Genomic DNA, 18,507 nt, shown 5'->3' with positions numbered 1-18,507 from the left:
GATACACGATATTTTTTGTTTTTCCGTCTGGTGCGTACACGAATAAATCAGAAGGTTTTCCGACGCGTGAGCCGGCCACATACAGTTGTCCATGCGAGAAGCACGGATTCTCCAAATTTAACCCACACACTCGCAGCGATTGTCAGAAGTGCGATATTCCTCATTTTTATATATTTTTTAAAATCCTTTATAATTTTCATTATTTAATTGCTCCTTCCTCTCTTCCTTGGCGTGTTGTGAAATTTCTCATGATTGGATAATAAACCGTTTTATTGTAATTTGTCTTTTTAAATTATTTTGAGTTGATATTAAAATTTGGAAAAGGGAGATAACTAGATCGGTAAAATACACGAATTTCTTCCTACAACATCGGTTGTTGTTCGGGGTACAGTTAAGGTTATAACGAAGCTCGAGCGAATACATAATTAGCTAAAAAAAGTTGAAATAAAGTGATAAAACACAAATTATTACAAATATCGTAAATAACAGTTCACAAATGCATATATAGAGATATTTTTTGAAGGGGGGAAACGGTCTTCACAATTTGAAATTGATCGAACACACTGTGCGCGAATGCTCGTGTAAACGCGCGCCATCTATCTTAGGATAAATGTACTTCGCGGGAGTGTATTAAAAAATTAAAAAAACTTCCCAAAGTTTTACGGCAATCGGATAAACGGTGTGGTAATTCATGAAGGACAAACACACACACAGACATACATTCATTTTTATATATATAGATTCTCGTTTATAAAGAATATAATTTAGAAAAGTTATCGTTATAAAAACGGTGTTTACGATTTATATTCTATAAATTTTCTTCTATTTAAATAATTTACATTTCTTAATAATTTTCATATAAACTGATACATATATTTTGGAAATACATTGAATATTATATCGTTGCTTCGAGTCTTGATTTAAATTATGCAAATACGCTAAAAACATGAAAATTGTGAGTGGAAAACTATCGGGTGCTGATCGTCCTTGATACAGATATACAAATGAGCTGAGCGCAGCTCGGAATTTTGAACATTCAACTCTTCTCTCGGCTGGAGTACAAAACCACGGATTGCCTCAGCTCCAGATGAATTTATTTACTTTCCGTTTACGCAATATATCGCCTTTCTGCCTTTGTTAAATTGCAGTATCTTTATGGTAGAAGTTTTCGGTATCATCCTATATCGTAATGAATATGATCGGTTGGTACGTAAAAATTGTTTCAACCTCATTCAAATAAGGTATATGAATTTATCTTCGTCATTTAAAGATAGCTTCGACGATTACTAGCGATTTTTGTATGTATTAAGGTATATCCAATTTATTGCATAGTTTTTGAATTTGCATCTTTATTTTTTCTTTTTTCTCTCGATTTTTCTTGTTATTCTATATGCTTTGAGTTTTATTTTCCCGTGTTTGTGTTGGCATCAATTTCTTAATATATTAAATTAGGTAAAGACGAAGAAACGAAATTTAGCACGATAACTTGTTTATAAGGAAAATTGTGCTATTAAATTTTCCTAGTTGAAGCTGGAGCGAGTGGGAAGATAAAGAGAGGATCACGTGTCATACCTCGGATGAGGCCAGACTTAATAAAAATGCTATTCGTTATTAAAATTTACGATATTTTTATAAATCCATCTCTACCGTAAGATCTTTCATAACAGAAAAAAGACACGAAAAATTTTAAAGTTAAATGATTGATATTATAGTATTTTTCTTGATGATTCATAATGTAATGTCATTCTCTGAGTACTTTCTGTTAAAAGTGAAGAGATTGTGTACGATGATAAACTGTTTGAGTGTAAACTATGTTTTATTGAACAAACAAATACAAAGTACAGCACAACCCTTTTGTCTAGCTTCTAACATGGCGGAACTCTGTACAAAATAAGGTGGGGAACTATATGACGCACCCTGATTGTTGAACAGTACAAAATTAACATTCCTTAACACTTTTCACATTATAAGATTTGAAATCAAATGTTAGTCAAATTATTACATCCAACAATTCAGACAAAAGATGAAGAAAAACGTCTTAGACAAGCTACGGGAATTGACAAGCTACGAAAATTGACTAAAATTCATTGTTATTACCAATTCTTATTATTACTGTATTGCTTTATACAGGCTTCTTACTATGCGCTATCATGAACATTATTTTATTTTGTGTTAAAATAGATATTCATGATTCTAATGTGTTTTCTTATGAGTTCGTACTAGGGTTTCTGATTTCCCGGTCTTTTGCTTGTCCCGGAATTCCGGGATAAAAGGGAACTGTTTCCTGGGTTCCCGGGAAATTCCAGGATCGAATCAATTATTTTTAAGGTATACAAAATATCTTGAAATTAAATGATATAATTATTTTTCATTTTTTAAAGTAATTTTAAAGTTTTGTATCATTCAAAATCATATTAATAATGCTGTGTAAGATATATAATATAAATTATCTTTGAATTACGTAGAAATTTTCACAAATATAAAAAATTTATTAAAGTTTGCTAGAAACTGCATACAACAACAACAACAACAACAACAACAACAACAAAAATGCTTTGAATTGAGTTAAAAATTAAAAATTGAACTTAGATCAAACTTATAACTTAGAAGGTAATTATTGTTTTTTAAATAAAATACAATACAACTTTTATAAGATTTTAAAAAGCAAAGATGATCAATACTCCGATCACTCACTCTAATTCTTATTTTAGTAATGAAATGTCTTACTACCGAGAATGCCCTTTTCGATTCAATCGATGTGATTGGAATCGTGTTTAATCCGTTTAAGAGAAGACAGATATTATGTATTTTTTCACCCATAGCCTGGAAGATTTCGAGTTCGTTTTCGAGATTGTAGTACTTCTTTTGCTCCCTAGTATTTTTGATTTGTCTACGTGGGTTGCTTTAATAGCAGCATCGAGCTTATAGCTCGATAATTCGGCAATTCGTTTGGCTTTAATAATCAGGTTTATGAAGAAAAATCTTCATACTTGCAGACTTTATACTCGTTTGTATCTTTGCCCAATTTGCGCAATCTGGCGTTACGGATTTAATGAAGCTACTGGGCATGGTTAAAAATTAACCCCTTCATTCCCGACCATTTATTAAATTAATAAAAGATTAATATTAAAATATATTAAAAATACTTAAAACTGAAAAAAACGAAAGAAATGCGTTAATTTTGAAGAAAAAGCTTCAAATTTTATTTTTCTTTGTCTCCTTTTTTTGTGAAATTTAACATTGATGAGTCATTGTTTACACAGCTGGGTGACCTTGAACACAGCTGGAGTCCGATTTTCCGGGGCATTCTCATATACGTCTCTGGAGGACAAGGGTTTAAAGTAAGGTGACTTTGACCGACACGGATATTTTTAAATATTTTTAAAAAATTAAAAATTTTATTTGCGATTTCTGACCCCCTTAATTAATTAAATTAATACAGTACAGTAGAACCCCTCTAGTTCGCCCTCGGCTAGTCCGTCACTCCGGTTAATCCGACCGTAGTCGGAGTCGAGAAACTTGTCCCAACTCGTCGGTGACTCACCGTCCGTAGTGTTATTCTGTATTCGTTACAGTATTGTTTTATATTGTGTGTATGTGTACAGTTTTGTGTGTGTTGACAACATGTCAGGAGTGAAACGTAAACACGTTACTCTTTCACTAAATGAAAAATTAGCAGTACTACAAAGAATGGACAAAGGGAAGATTGTTTATTTTACTTTTTTCTGATAATCCGACCTTTTCTGCGTTCCGACCATACCCCCAGTCCCAAAGGTGACGGATTAGAGGGGTTCTACTGTATATAAAAAAATCGATTAATTAAAAAAATTTTAAAAACATTTGGAGGTCGTTTTTGACATCAGAAAGCAGCTTTAAATAACTTTACCGAAGTCAAATCCGTGCGCTACAACTTAGGAACCATGAAATAAATTTGATAAAAAACTCCCATTAAAAAACAATTAAGCCTTAATTGAGCCTTATCAAAGGCTCATTAAAATCGCGATAAAATTTTTTCGCGCGGGCAAAAAATTTTGAAAAATTTTGGGGACCTAAAAAACATTCCAAAAATTCAAAAAAAAATTTTTTTGTCAAAAGTGGCCTTAAGTACAGAATTTTACGTAACGCTATGTAACCTTCACGAGTTTTCTCGTGAATGAGAACAATTAAGACAGCGTAAGTACAATTATTCCATATATTACGGGTTCTGACAAGTAAAGAATTTTCAGAGTCCTGCCACAAATAAGCTACTTATTGATTATTGACCATTTGTGACATGCCATAACAAGCAAAAATAAAAAAAAAAAACTAATGGGTTGGTTTAAAATTAATTAATACAAATGTATTCTGAAGTGAATGAGATAATTATGCTTTTTATCTGCAAAATTTCTTAACCTTAACACAAAATAGGAAAAAAGTGCATTTTTAAGAAATTTGCGGGATTTCCCAGGATAAGAAAATTTCTCGGGTTAAAAAAACAACCGGGATCCCGGGATCCGGGAATCTCGTTTCAGAAACACTAGTCCGTACATATAAATTTTTCTTTTTACTAAATAAGATATAAAATAATGTGATGTCAACCTCTGAGTACAATCGACCCGCCTATAACACCGTTGATAATTCCGTTTTATATGAATTCCATGTTGTGCGAGTCACTTAGATTCTACAAATACGTGAGCCGTTCACAGCCCGGCAGAAGTATTTGTAAAATCTAAGTGACTCGCACAACATGGAGTTCATATAAAACGGAATTATCAACGGTGTTATAGATAGGGATCGACTGTATTTTCCGACACGCTGCATTCAACGATTCAAAAGGTAAATTAAAACTTCAGTCATTTTTTATTCAACGATGACTGTCACCATTTTACTTTCTTCTAACAAAGCTTCTTTATTTCTTAATTACAATAAGAAAAGACAATCTTACAATTCGAAAACGTTTTATTGTCATAACTATATAAATTACACAAGACAAATATTTAAATCAGATTACAAGTTTTGAAAGAACATCCATAAAATAAATACTGGAAGAATTCTAAAACAATCAAAATTTAAAAGAGAGAAAAAGCTTTACGAATATTTATTTGAAAGGTGTTTCCTGTGATAACTTAAACTGAATTTTTAAGACAATTTTCAAGTATTTTGCCCTGTGTGAATGCGAAGATGACGTATTAAACAATCTTTCCTCGAAAATCTCCGTTTGCAGTGATCACAAGCAAATGGATTTTCGCCAGTGTGAATGCGAAGATGTCTTACTAGATTTTGTCTTTCTATAAAGCTCCGTTTGCAATGGTCGCAAGTAAAAGGTTTCTCTCCAGAATGAATCCTAACGTGCCGTAGTAAACTGCACTTATGACTGAATCTTCCAGCGCAGAACTGACAAGAAAATGGCTTTTCTCCCGTGTGAATCCTGCGATGACTTTCTAATTTGGACTTGACACGGAATTCTTTTCCACAATCTTCACAACGAAATTTCTTTGCATTTTCATGCACAAAATCTATAGAAAAGTCAAACGATGTTAAATCTGAATTTACACATCGAACATAAATCAGTAAATAGAACCAAAAAATAAATAGATATTCGACTTATTGGCTATATCTTAAAAATATATCTATATTTAATCTAAAATGAATCCAATTTCAAAACAGAAATTTATCGTAAAATACAGAAAAGAACCGTTTATAACAATTTCTTCGATTCTTTCGGTCCCGACAAAAATTGTTTAAGGTTTATTTACAAAGACATTTTTCTCGATAAATTTATCACAAAGAAAGTCTTTCTGATCTTTAAATCCATTTTCTCAGCAGTAGATGTTCACTTCTTTCTTCGAAACTTTCAGATTTAATTCTTAATTCTTCGGGCGAAATGTTGAACTCCTAAGTATATGTTAGAAGAAGAAACGTAAATATCAAACATTGTAAAATAAAACTTTAATTTTTATTATTAATTTGTTACTTAAAAGAAATCTGACAGACTTTTACATGACATATAAATATTAAATATACATACGATCTTTCGGGATATTTAAGGACAGAACTGGAAAATCTAAAAAATAAACCAGATATGTTAATAATCCGTAAAGTGATACAACCTCCGAGTATTTTCCTTTTCATAACATTAAAGAGAAATAATGCGCCTTATTTAAGTGAAAAGAGAATTTACGTCCAACGACAGACAAAAGGTGATTCAAAACCTTTCAGTCGAATTTTTCCACGTGCTTTCGGAATAAAGGAAATTGTATCCCTGTGTAAATATAATAAAATATTCATTAATTTCACCAAACCCATTTATATTTACACTAGTTTATCGAATTAAATCTTTAAAATATCCTAATTATTTAATCTGTTCGAATATTGGAAATATTCCAATTGAAACGTTCGTCTCACCTTATAAATTCAACATTATCGTTGTCGGCATTTCTCTTCCTTGCAACAAATCTTCTCCCTCTCTTAATTAGCGTTTTTCATGAACTATAGAGGGCGCTGTATTTTTACAAAATGGTTACTCTATCTGGGTCGTTTGTTAGTCGTCAATGTAAAATGAATTATATAGTACTATCTGATATAATGAAATATGCTACTTGTAGCAGTTCATCGAGAAATTTTATAGAAGGAGAACAAGTGTTACTAGCAGGACACGTCATTTTATGTGGTATTATCGAGAAAAACGAGCAAGATCGTTCTGTACATTTTTGTGCTCTTTGTCTGCAAACATCAGCATTGACTTCTATCCCACACAAAATTACTCGAATTTTAAAGTTTATCGACATATCATATAAAATTGAATAGAATTACATTTTATTGAAGATAATCCTATAGTATAGGTTAAAAACGAATACAAATACTAAATTACTTTATACTTAGACTCTATGCAATCTTTTTCAGTTTGATTTTTTAATACTATCGAATTACAATAATCTAAACATATTTATAAAAACATGATAGCATACATGACAAAATATAATCTTCAGGAGTAAAATGTTTCGAACATACTACCATATACTTCGTAACTTTTTTGCCAATTCTTAGCAGTCGAATCCACTCTTTCCGTCGGTTACATTTCTGAGATTCTCCGAATTCTGATTTACGAAAAATCATCTGTTTTTCATGTGGGAATACATGAAAACTTATATCGGGATCGCGTATGGCTTTGGAATTAAAATTTGGAACACAACAGAAAGCTTTACTTTTACTATTCATCTCTACTGTTGACAATATACGAAGAACATTCAAACGACCCAGATAGAGTAGTTCTGTTTTTAAACACCAGAGGGCGAGCATCCGGTGAAAAACGCGAATTAAAAAAGACTGCATTTTCTTCTTTTTACAATGCACGAACTTCGAATCTTCTTTTCCAAGTTTAAACAAATTGTCGGTTAAGTTGACAGTTACAAATTAAAAAAATAGTGGCGCCGCCTGATATTCAAAATGGAAAAGTCAAAAAACATAGATATCACTCGCTAATGTTACGTAATTTCTTTCACATAATTTTATCTCGAGTGTATATCGCGTATTCCCAATTGAATAATTCTTATTACACAATACGAGTAATTATTTATTGCCAATCAAAACGTCTATCGACGTTTATCATCTGTTATTATCTTTCCATGCTCAATTATTCTGGTCGTTTCGGAATTGCAGTTATTGATTATAGTGTAACTGCTTTTTCTGATACCTGGGAATTATAGCGTATATTCGTGACTGCTTTTCAACTTTATTCAATTTCTTCCTTTAATTTATACAATAAAATAATTCCTGCAGAAAACAATTTCGTCCGAAGCGTATATGAAAATATATTTTAATTGAAAAGATTTAGGAACAATTAGGGTTGCCACCTGTCCGGGTTTGACCCGGAGACTCCGGGATTGAGTGAGTTATCTCCGGGCTCCGGGGTTAATTAATATTTCTCCGGGTTGTGCAAGTTGAAATGAATATGTACAAAATTATATGCAAACCGTCGCATATATTTCTTCCTCCGTGTACCGAATTACTAGTGTGGTAGTCGTTGGCTTAAAGGCATAACGTCTATAACTGGCATAGGCGCAGTGCTGCTGCATGCTATGTGGATGTACTCCTTTTTGTGTCAAGAGATGTCTATTGAGAGTGAAATGATATAGCGTACATAGCTGATATTTTGATAATCAGTGTTAATGTTGGTCGATTAATGGTAAGTTATAGACTAGTACAGTGGTACCTCGGTATACGTCTGCATTAGAATACGTCCAGTTCGGAATACGTCCTGTTTGGACGAAACAAATTTTGTTCGGTATACGACGTAATTCAACTATACGCGCCATCTATGAACAAGTAGCACTATCGGTGTATTAGACCAGACTAGACGTTCGCGGTGCCACGGTTTATAACTTTGCTAAATTTCTTCTCATTTTAATTTGTAAGTAAAATTTTCTTATTTTAATTAATGATGAATTGCAAAAAGGTTAAGAAAAGCAACAGAAAACTAATAAAAAAAATGACTAGAATCACAATGGAACTGATAAAAGAGATTGTCGAGAAATACGAAGGTGGCACGCATGTTCGAGATTTAACTGTTTCCTACCGTATTCCGAGAACAACGATATGGACAATCGNTTTTTACCCGCGCGAAAAAATTTTATCGCGATTTTAATCAACCTTTAATGACGCACGATTAAAACTTAATTGTTTTTTATGGGATTTATATAAATAATAAAACTGTATATGTATGCATATGGGTTTTTTTTTGTTTCTTAAATCATCGTCTCCGGGCGAGACTAAGTTTTGAGGTGGCAACCCTAGGAACAATGGAAGTTTGTGTTACACGAATAAAGCTGTTCTATGTGTTCTTTTTCTAGTCGCATGTCTAAACAATTGTTCAGTCCTCACGCATTGGCTGGATGGTCGTAATTGCAGATGTAATGAGGTCCCGGAGCTTTGCCAATGACGTGGATAATGGTAGCTCATAAACCGTGTTCTTTAGATACTCCAACGGAAAAAAACATTCACAAGGCGAGTGGTCTGAACGCGTGGAAAGCATCGATACAGAGCTTCATCGTTGATTCAACGTCCATTCTAGCGGCGAGGGAGTTCGGCGTTCGAGTACCAACGCACCTCAGTATGTACTGTACCTCGGAAGCTTTATTCTTCTTAAAACAAAGTAACAGGAAAGTCTTTTGTTTCGTAGCCACAATTTTGACAACGACCGTCGAATGTCGCTTGGTGTGTGGCACTCAACCACACTATTTTAGTGTTTATATTAATTATTAAAAACAATTGTTTATGACGACTTCTTTCTTTGCTGTTTTCTTAGAAAAACTGTTTAAAATTTTATTTACAGTAGAGCGTCGTTTACCCGAAGGTCGGTTATCCGAAGGAATTCCACTGGACAAATTTAAATTTTCGCCAGTGCTGTGGCGCTGTAATTATTGGTTATATCTTCGGCTACTGAAATATTTTACGTTTTTGATACTAAATTAACTTCTGAAGTATAAATTTTTATTGTTTTTATATTTTTCAATATATTTATTTTGTTCGTACAAAATAAAAAAATAATTTTTAACGATACAATAGCCATCATTATTATTNTAAGTAGGTTATCGTATAAAATATAAAAATTTCTTCCTTATTTCATTTGAAAAATGAATTTTTACTTGGAAATGTTTTACGTGAAAAGCTCATCTTATCCTTTAAATTCAATATTATGGTTGTCAGGATTTTCCTTTTAGTAACAAAACTTCTTAGTCTACGTTCGCGCCATTTCATAACGCACAAATCTTTACATTATTCTAATCTAATGTCGCTTGAATAAGCTTGTAAATTATAGAAATTCGAATTGAAGCTGCAGCTCATGATATCCAATACGAATGCTTACAAATGATAGCATGATTGTTTCTGGACTTTATAAGCATTCTTTATTTGTTTTTACCCATTATAGTTCAAACATTTATGTTTAAGTCTGCAGATATACCGTGTTATTATAAATAAATTGTCGGGGTTTAAAGTTCTGAAACTTCAAAGTATCGCGCTGAGTATCCACTGTAGTTACGAATCAATAGAGAAACTCTCGAAATGTGAAGCGCAGTCACGAAGATTTCCTTGCGAGATACCAAATGGCATTGGATGTTCGTTCTGAAAATTGTGGCTACGAAACAAAAGACTTTTTTATTACTTTGTTTTAAAATGAATGGAGCTTTTGAGGTACTGTACATAGTGAGGTGCGTCGGTACTGAGGTTTGTATCAACAATGACTTAGCTCTGTATTGATGCTTTCCAGAAGTTTCCACACACTGGGTGAATTTTATTTCTGTTGGAATATCTAAAGAACACGGTTTATGTGCCACTATTATCCACATCATTGGCAAAGCACCGGGACCGCATTACCGCCGCAATTACGATCATCCAAAGAAGAATGCTACATTGCGTGATAAAAACTGAACAATTGCTTGGACACGTGCGACTAGCAAAAGAAATATGTAGAACAGTTTTATTCCTGTAACACACGTTATATTATATGTTGTATACTACACTATTAAGACGACTAGCAAACTTAACGTATTATTTATTACAACTAAACGCTTTACAAGAAGAGACACGCGTGGTGCGCTCTATGACTGACGATGGACGACCCTCGGATGGCCTCTAGTGTCGCCACTAGTACATATCGTAACGACACAAACTTAGATTGTTTCTAATTCTTTTAAATAAAATTGCATTTCATATACATTCCAGTTGAAATTGATTTCAACGTGAACTCCTTTATTGTATAAATTACAGGAAGAAATTGAAAAAGTTGAAAAGTAGTCACGAATATACGCTAAATTTCCCAGTTATCAGAGGAAGCAGTTACAATACAATCAATAACTGCAATGCCGAAACGACGTAAATAATTAAGCATTGAAAGGTAATACAGTAGAGCGTCGATTATCCGAATCAATTGGGGACTGGGGTTGTTCGGCAGATCGATGTTTCGGATAACCGATTATGTAAAATAAAATATATTAATTTACCCAACAGATTCTCAGAACCTCAACTTTTTACACGATGGGATTGAGCTATTTAACTTGTAAGCAAATGTTTTAAAAACTGAAAGCTTTGCTTTTTCTAGCGAATTCACATTGAATAATGTATGTTTAATAGATAAAATTTTGAACAGCTCTTTTAAGAGAACAGAAAAAGAAGAAGTCGTCATAAACAATTGTTTTTAATAATTAATATAAACACTAAAATAGTGTGGTTGAAATTACGGGATGACCTCAATTTATTCGTCAAATTTAGTAAATATTTATCGGATCTATTAAATTCATTTATATATTCACTGGGTTATCGTATAAAATATAAAAATCTCCTACTTATTTCGGTTAAAAAATTAAATTTTTACTTGAAAGTATTTCACGTAAAAGTTTCATCTCATCTTTTAAATTCAACATTATGACTGTCAGGATTTTCAGGACTAACAAAATTTCTTGGTTACATAAGTCTACGTTTACGCCTTTTTATATCGCACAAAACTGCAAATTATTCTACTGTCACTTGCAGAAAATTATAGAAATTCGAATTGAAGCTGCAACATTTGATATCCAATCCGAATGCTTAAAAGTGCCGGCATAATTGTTTCCTGGAGTTTCCAAACGTTTTTAAACTTCAGTAACTTCATACTATCGCACTTGGTCATACACTCCAGACACTAAACAGAAGAGAACTTTTCAAATTTGAAGCACACTTTCGATTATTTCCTCGCCACACACCAAGCGGCATTCGTTGTCAAAATTGTGGCTAAGAAACAAAAGACTTTTCTTTTACTTTGTTTAGAGAAGAATGGAGCTTCTGAGGTATATTGCATACTGACGTGCGTCGGTACTCGAACGCTGAACACCCACACTGCTAGAATGGACGTAGCATCAACGATGAAGCTGTGTATCGATGCTTTGCACGCGTTCAGACCACTCGCCGGTTGAACTCTCTTCTGCTGGGGTATCTAAAGAACACGGTTTACGAGCCACCATTATCCACGTCTTTGGCAAAGCCCCGGGACCTTATTATCGTTGCAATTACCATCATCCAGCCAATGCGTGAAGAGAACTGGACAACTGCTTAGACATGCGACTAGAAAAAGAACACATAGAACAGCTTCATTCGTGTAACACACGACAATTGTCCTTAAATCTTTTCAATGAAAGTATATTTCGTATACGCTTCGGACGAAATTGTTTTCAGCGGAAATTTTTTTTATTGTATAAAGTAAAGAAGAAAATTGAAAAAGATAAAAAGTAGTCAAGAATATACGCTAAATTTTCAGTTATCAGAGGAAGCAGCTACAATACAATCAATAACTACAATGTCGAAACGACGAGAATAATTAAACATTGAAAGATAATAACAGATAATAAATGTCGATGGACGTTTCGATTAGCAATAAATAATTACGCGTATTGTGTATTAATAATTATTCAATTGGGAATATGCGATATACACTCGAGATAAATTTATGTTAAAGAAACTACGTATCCTTAGCGAGTGACCTCGATGTTTTTTGACTTTTTGCTTTTGAATGCCAGGTGTAGCTACTAGTCTTTTATAAATTTGTAACTGCCGACTTAACCACCAATTCGATTAAACTTGGAAAAGAAGATTCGGAATTTGTGCATTATTAAAAGGAGAAAATGCAGACTTTTTTAATTAAGAAAGGAAGGAGATTTGTTGCAAGGAAGAGAAATGCCGACAACGGTAATGTTGAACTTATGAGGTGAGACGAACGTTTCAATTGGAATCTCCGAGTAAATACTTAAACAGATTAAGGAATTAAAATATTTTTAAGATTTACAGTAGTACCTCAGGATACGAAATTAATCCGTTTCGAAACTGAGATGGTGTCATCAAAATGTCGTAAGGTGAATCGTTTTTCCCCATACGATTACATGTAAAATCAAATAATCTGTTCCAACGCGAAAAACGCACTCAAAGCTAAGTGGTACATTGGAAAAAATGACTTTGGCAAGGAAAACACTGAAAAATGCGTTTTGCAGTTGTAAATGTATAAATAGCCATAATAGAATAATAATTGATAAAAAAAAAAAAGTAGTTTTATTTGCACTTTACCTTTGAGGATCGGTGGCGGTGGAGGTGTGTACTGGTGGCGGGAGAAGGAAAATGATACTAAAACTTAACTTACATAACATAATATAACAATAACTTAAAAATATCTTAGAAATGATAAAAAAATAGTGTTTTTTGATATATTTTTTTTAAATTTTTTATTCACTGCTTTTTGCTTTCTTTTCTTCACTTCCACCAGCACTTTCATTGGATAGAGGTCGCTTGGTAAAATATCTATCCAAAGAAGTTTGGCTTTGCCTACTTTTTAAAATGTTACTAAAATGACAGGCAAATGTCATTATTCCGAGCGGCAACACGGCCAATGTGAACCTTTTCGGGATGTTTCTTTTCAATAAAATCGGTCACTTTCTGATATTATATCAAGATTTCCTTTATCGAACGAGATTTTTCCACCACGAAGCAAACACGAGGACCAAGACCGATGAACAGAAGTAAATAACAAATGGCGCTGCGAACTAATGTAACGTCGTATGGTGAGTTTTTGTTCGTACCGTGGAGCAAAAATATGTTCGAATTTCGTGTCGTATCCTGAAAATTTCGTATGCTGGAGCGTTCGTATCCTGAGGTACTACTGTAAATCGATAAGTTAATGTAAATATAAATGGGTTTCTTGAAATTAATGAATACAGTGGTGCCTCGAATAACGGACGCTGCGAACAACGGACTTTCTGTTTGGCCGTTACGTGACTCGAACAACGGACTGGCTGTGAACAAGTGCGAATGATGTTTCCACTCGTTTGCCGTTGCCAATGACAATCTGCTATTTTTATAATATATTAGTATTATTAGAATATATTATTAGTATATCTGAAATACAGAGCTCTCGTTGGGATTTAGCTTGCTCCCTTGTTTATTACGCACAGTACATCACCTCAGTGCAGGGTATTTACATTTATTCAAGTGTTGTGCAAATCATGGCTTCTAAAAAACAGAAAGGGGATTTCAATTGAAACAAAGCAAGAAATCGTCAGAAGGAGTGAAAGTTGACAAAATCTTCTTTGTCAAATGAGGAGAAGTTCGGGAGTTTACCAACACTCATTATCCAAACAGAGCTGAGGCCAACAGGATCAATGATCTCTACAATGACACCCTTGCCCGTCATTTCCGACAAGTGTTGAAGAAGAGAGAGAAACAGACCACCTTGGACATGTTTTCAAGAAGCCAGCTGTCAAAAAACAAAGAGGAGTTGACCCTGCAAGCTCCGGTAGCCTCTTCTACATCTGACTCCGATTAAAAAACAATAAAAAGAGACCCGCTGCAATGTGTAAAGAGTCTGTATCTATATGAATGTGTAAAATAAGTGTTCCTCCACCTCCTCACAACATCTGACTACCCGGCATAATTGGTGACTGTTCCATTTTCATTTTTTTTTATGGTACGGTTATTTTATGCTGCGGAACGAATTATGTTTTAACATGTATTTCTATGGGAAAATGCGTTTCGTTTAACGGACTTTTCACTTAATGGACGTGCACCTGGAACGGATTAAGTACGTTATACGAGGCACCACTGTATTTTATTATATTTAAAGAGGGCCACAATTTCCTTTATTCCCTTAGCTGCTTAGCACGTCGAAAAACTCGACTGAAAGGGTTTGAGTCATTTTTTGTTTATACAGTAATACCTCGACTTACGCTACCCCGACTTACGCGAACTCGGAGTTACGCGATTTTCAAATCTCGTCGATTCGTCTTTTGTTTGAGCGCCACGCAATCCTTGATTACTCACTCCCCCCACACTATTGTTCGGCTTACATGTTCGGACGTGTCGCGCGGAATCGACACATAGCTACAATTTATTTTGTGTTATTTATTTCTGTGTTTGTTATATCTACGGAGTCTTGACTACGTCATCCAAACGAAGTAGAACTAATTCTTCTGCATCAAACAAGAAAAGAAAAACTTTATCTTTGGAATGTAAAGTTAACATTGGGCATGTTCGTATAGTCGAACGAGTTAAACGAGAATGACGTCATCGTTATTCGTTACTAACGCGTTTAACTCGTTTGAGTTTACGAACGTACCCATTATTAAAGACTTCGATACAAAAATGAAAATTTGTGAATTGGCAAAGATGTTTCACCTATCGGAATTGACGGTCAGAACAATTATAAAAGGCAAAGAAAAAATTCTCGAAGCTGTGAAAAATGCTCAATCTTTAAATTCAAGCATCATTCGTAAACGTCATGGTATTATCGCTGAGATGTAAACAATGTGTAAAACTATGGTGTGGTAATCAAGTAAATGTGAAAAATTGTAAAATAATATAGGCCTAATTTGTTATACATATGTATTACCGTGTTTCCCCGAAAATAAGACAGTGTCTTATATTAATTTTTGCTCTGAAAAAGGCGCTAGGTCTTATTTTCAGGGAATGTCTTATTTTTTCCAGGAAGAAGAATTCATATTTATTATTGAACAAAAAAATTCCCAAGTCGAACTTAGACGAGAGTGACGTATATCCGGTGTGTCGAACTGTCGCCTTTTTATAGCATTAACATCGGATTCGATGACCAATTAGTGCTTACTAAACCGTAGCACTATGCAAATGTCATGTGGCGTAATTCCCGGCCGACCAATTAGCCATCACTAGCCGTAACGTTATGCAAATCTGTGATTCCCAAGCCATAGTCTTATGCAAACCATGCCGCGTGGCGTAATTGTCTGTTAACCAATCAGTGGCTGTACTTTCAAAAAGCCAACGGCCACTTTCAACCATCTGTCGATGACCGTTACGACTAAAAAAACTTTGCTAGGTCTTACTTTCAGGGGGAGGTCTTATATTTCGCAATTCAGCAAAATCTGTGCTAGGTCTTATTTTCTGCGAATGTCTTATTTTCGGGGAAACACGGTATCTAAGATTTTATTAATTTAAGCATTTTTTTCTAAATTGTTGTTTTATTTAGTCTCTAGCCACAATTAAAAATTATTTGTATGTATTTATATGCGAAATTATACCCCGACTTACGCGAATTCGACCTACGCGGTTGCCGCTCGATTCCACCTATCGTGTAAGTTCGGGGTATTACTGTATTGTTAGACGTAAATTCCCTTTCCACTCAAACAGGGCGCATTATTTCTCTTTAATGTTAAGAGAAAGAAAATACTGTACTCGGAGGATTATGGATCATTAATATATCTGGTTTATTTTTTAGATTTTCCAGTTCTTCCCTTAAGTATCCCGAAAGGTCGTATGTATATTTAATATTTATATGTCATGTAAAAGTCTGCCAGATTTTTTTTAATTATCAAATTAATAATAAAAATGAATTATATACTGTTATTATATACTGTTTTACCTATACGTTTTTTTCTTCTAAGATATACTTTGGAGGAGTTTAATATTTCGCCCGAAGAATTACGGATGAAATCCGAAAGTTTCGAAGAAATAATGAACATTTACTACTGAGAAAATGGATTTAAAGATCGGAAGGACTGTCTTTGTTATAATTTTATCGAGAAAAATGTTTTTGTAAATAAACCTTGAACAATTTTTGTCGGGACCGAAAGAAACGAGGAAATTGTTATAAACGATTGTTTTCTGCATTTTACGATAAATTTGAAATTGGATTTATTTTAGATTAAATATAGATTTATTTTTAAGATATAGCCAATAAGACAAATATCTTTTTTTGCATTTGTGCTTCTATTTATTGATTTATGTTTGATGTGTAAATTCAGATTTAACATCGTTTGACTTTTCTACAGATTTGGTGCATGAAAAAGCAAAGAAATTTCTCTGTGAAAATTGTGGAAAAACCTTTCGCCTGAAAAGCGACTTGGAACGTCATCGCAGGATTCACACGGGAGAAAAGCCATTCTCTTGTCAGTTCTGTACACGAAGATTCAGCCATGAGTGGAATTTACGACAGCACGTTAGGATTCATTCTGGAGAGAAACCTTTTACCTGCGACCATTGCAAACGGAGCTTTACACAAAGACAACATTTAGTAAATCATTTTCGCATTCACACGGGAGAAAAGCCGTTCTCTTGTCATTTCTGCGCTCGAAGATTTAGTGATAAGTCTTATTTACGACAGCACGTTAGGTTTCATTCTGGAGAGAAACCTTTTACCTGCGACCATTGCAAACGGAGCTTTACACAAAGACAAAGTTTAGTAAAACATCTTCGCATTCATACAGGTGAATAGCCATTTGCTTGTGATCAATGCAAACGGAAACTTTCGGCGAAAGATCATGTAATACGTCATCTTCGCATTCACACAGTGAAAAAGACATAAAAATTGTCTTGAAAATTCAGCTTAAATTAAGTTATCGCAGGAAACACCTTTCGAATAAATATTCGTATAGCCCATTTTCGAATTTTAAATTTTTTAGAATTGTTTTCCAATATTCATTTTATTGATAGTTCTTTCAAAACGTGTACTTTGATTGAAATGTTTGTTCTATGTAATTTATATAGTTATGAAAATAAAACGTTTTCGAATTGTAAGATTATGTTTTCTTATTATAAATAAGAAATAAAGAAGCTTCGTTACAAGAAAGTAAAATGATTACAGTCATCTTTTCAAAGGACGCGACAGGGCCGTTGTAGATTTTAAACGTTTCTCACCATAGCTGTAAAAATCTAAATATCTTAAACTTAATAGTCATTTGTTTTCTAACTAATTTGTTTTAAGACCGAGTGTCCTCAGAAATTTCCAAAATTTACAACTTTTCGGTCACTCTCGTCGAACTGGAAAAATTTCTGTCTTTAATACATTAATAATACGAAGAAATCAGTCTTCACTGTACTCGGCTAGAGATGGTTCGGTTAGACTTTTGTTTAAGTAAAATTTCGGCTATTTCATCAGGGTTTTGTTTACTTCCCAATTAAATCGTAAATTTAAGGAAAATAAATTCTAGAGCTTTTTTCGTGCCTCGCGCATCTCTCTCATTCATTAACTTTAGTTGTAAATTATGCTGTCAAAGTAACGGTTAATTTTTTAACATTATACAAGAATTGTACACTTTTTTCTACATCCCCTTATAAATGGGACATACTAAATCGTAATATCACTGGTTTAACATTGAAATCTGTAAGTAATACAAAATAGAAGAGCGTAATAAAAGCATAATAAATATATCAAATATTTTAATACATTTTTTAAAACTCCTGTTAACTATACAGAACAATTGTGAAAACATACCAGTAAATTCTTATCAGTTGGGTTAAGTTATAAATCTACTCGCGATTCGCGTAATCGGGCGACGGCGGCCAAATATCTAGCGGGCGGGCGGCAAACAGCCCAGAACAGGTCCAAAACAGAATTGGAAGCGTTAAATGTGTAGCATCCACTCGAGGTCCAAGGCTTCCACCGGCTAAACCGGGTGAGGTCGGTGCTCTGTAAAGCGCGCGTGCGAATCTGGCTTTTTGGATGCTGACAATGCGGCGCTTCCACTCCGCCACTAATATTCGAAT

The 18,507-nt window shown here is 33.8% G+C and overlaps 1 pseudogene; it reads left to right on the top strand.

Moving 5' to 3' along the window:
• LOC111631704 overlaps window positions 1-17,463 on the top strand; it is a 23,803-nt pseudogene extending 6,340 nt beyond the window's left edge.
• The last annotated feature ends 1,044 nt before the right edge of the window (window positions 17,464-18,507 follow it).

The sequence above is a fragment of the Centruroides sculpturatus genome, unplaced genomic scaffold (genome assembly GCF_000671375.1).
Source record: "Centruroides sculpturatus isolate CEXI.00-Female unplaced genomic scaffold, Cexi_2.0 scaffold72, whole genome shotgun sequence".
NCBI lineage: Eukaryota > Metazoa > Arthropoda > Arachnida > Scorpiones > Buthidae > Centruroides > Centruroides sculpturatus.
This window is presented reverse-complemented; position numbering and strand designations above follow the sequence as displayed.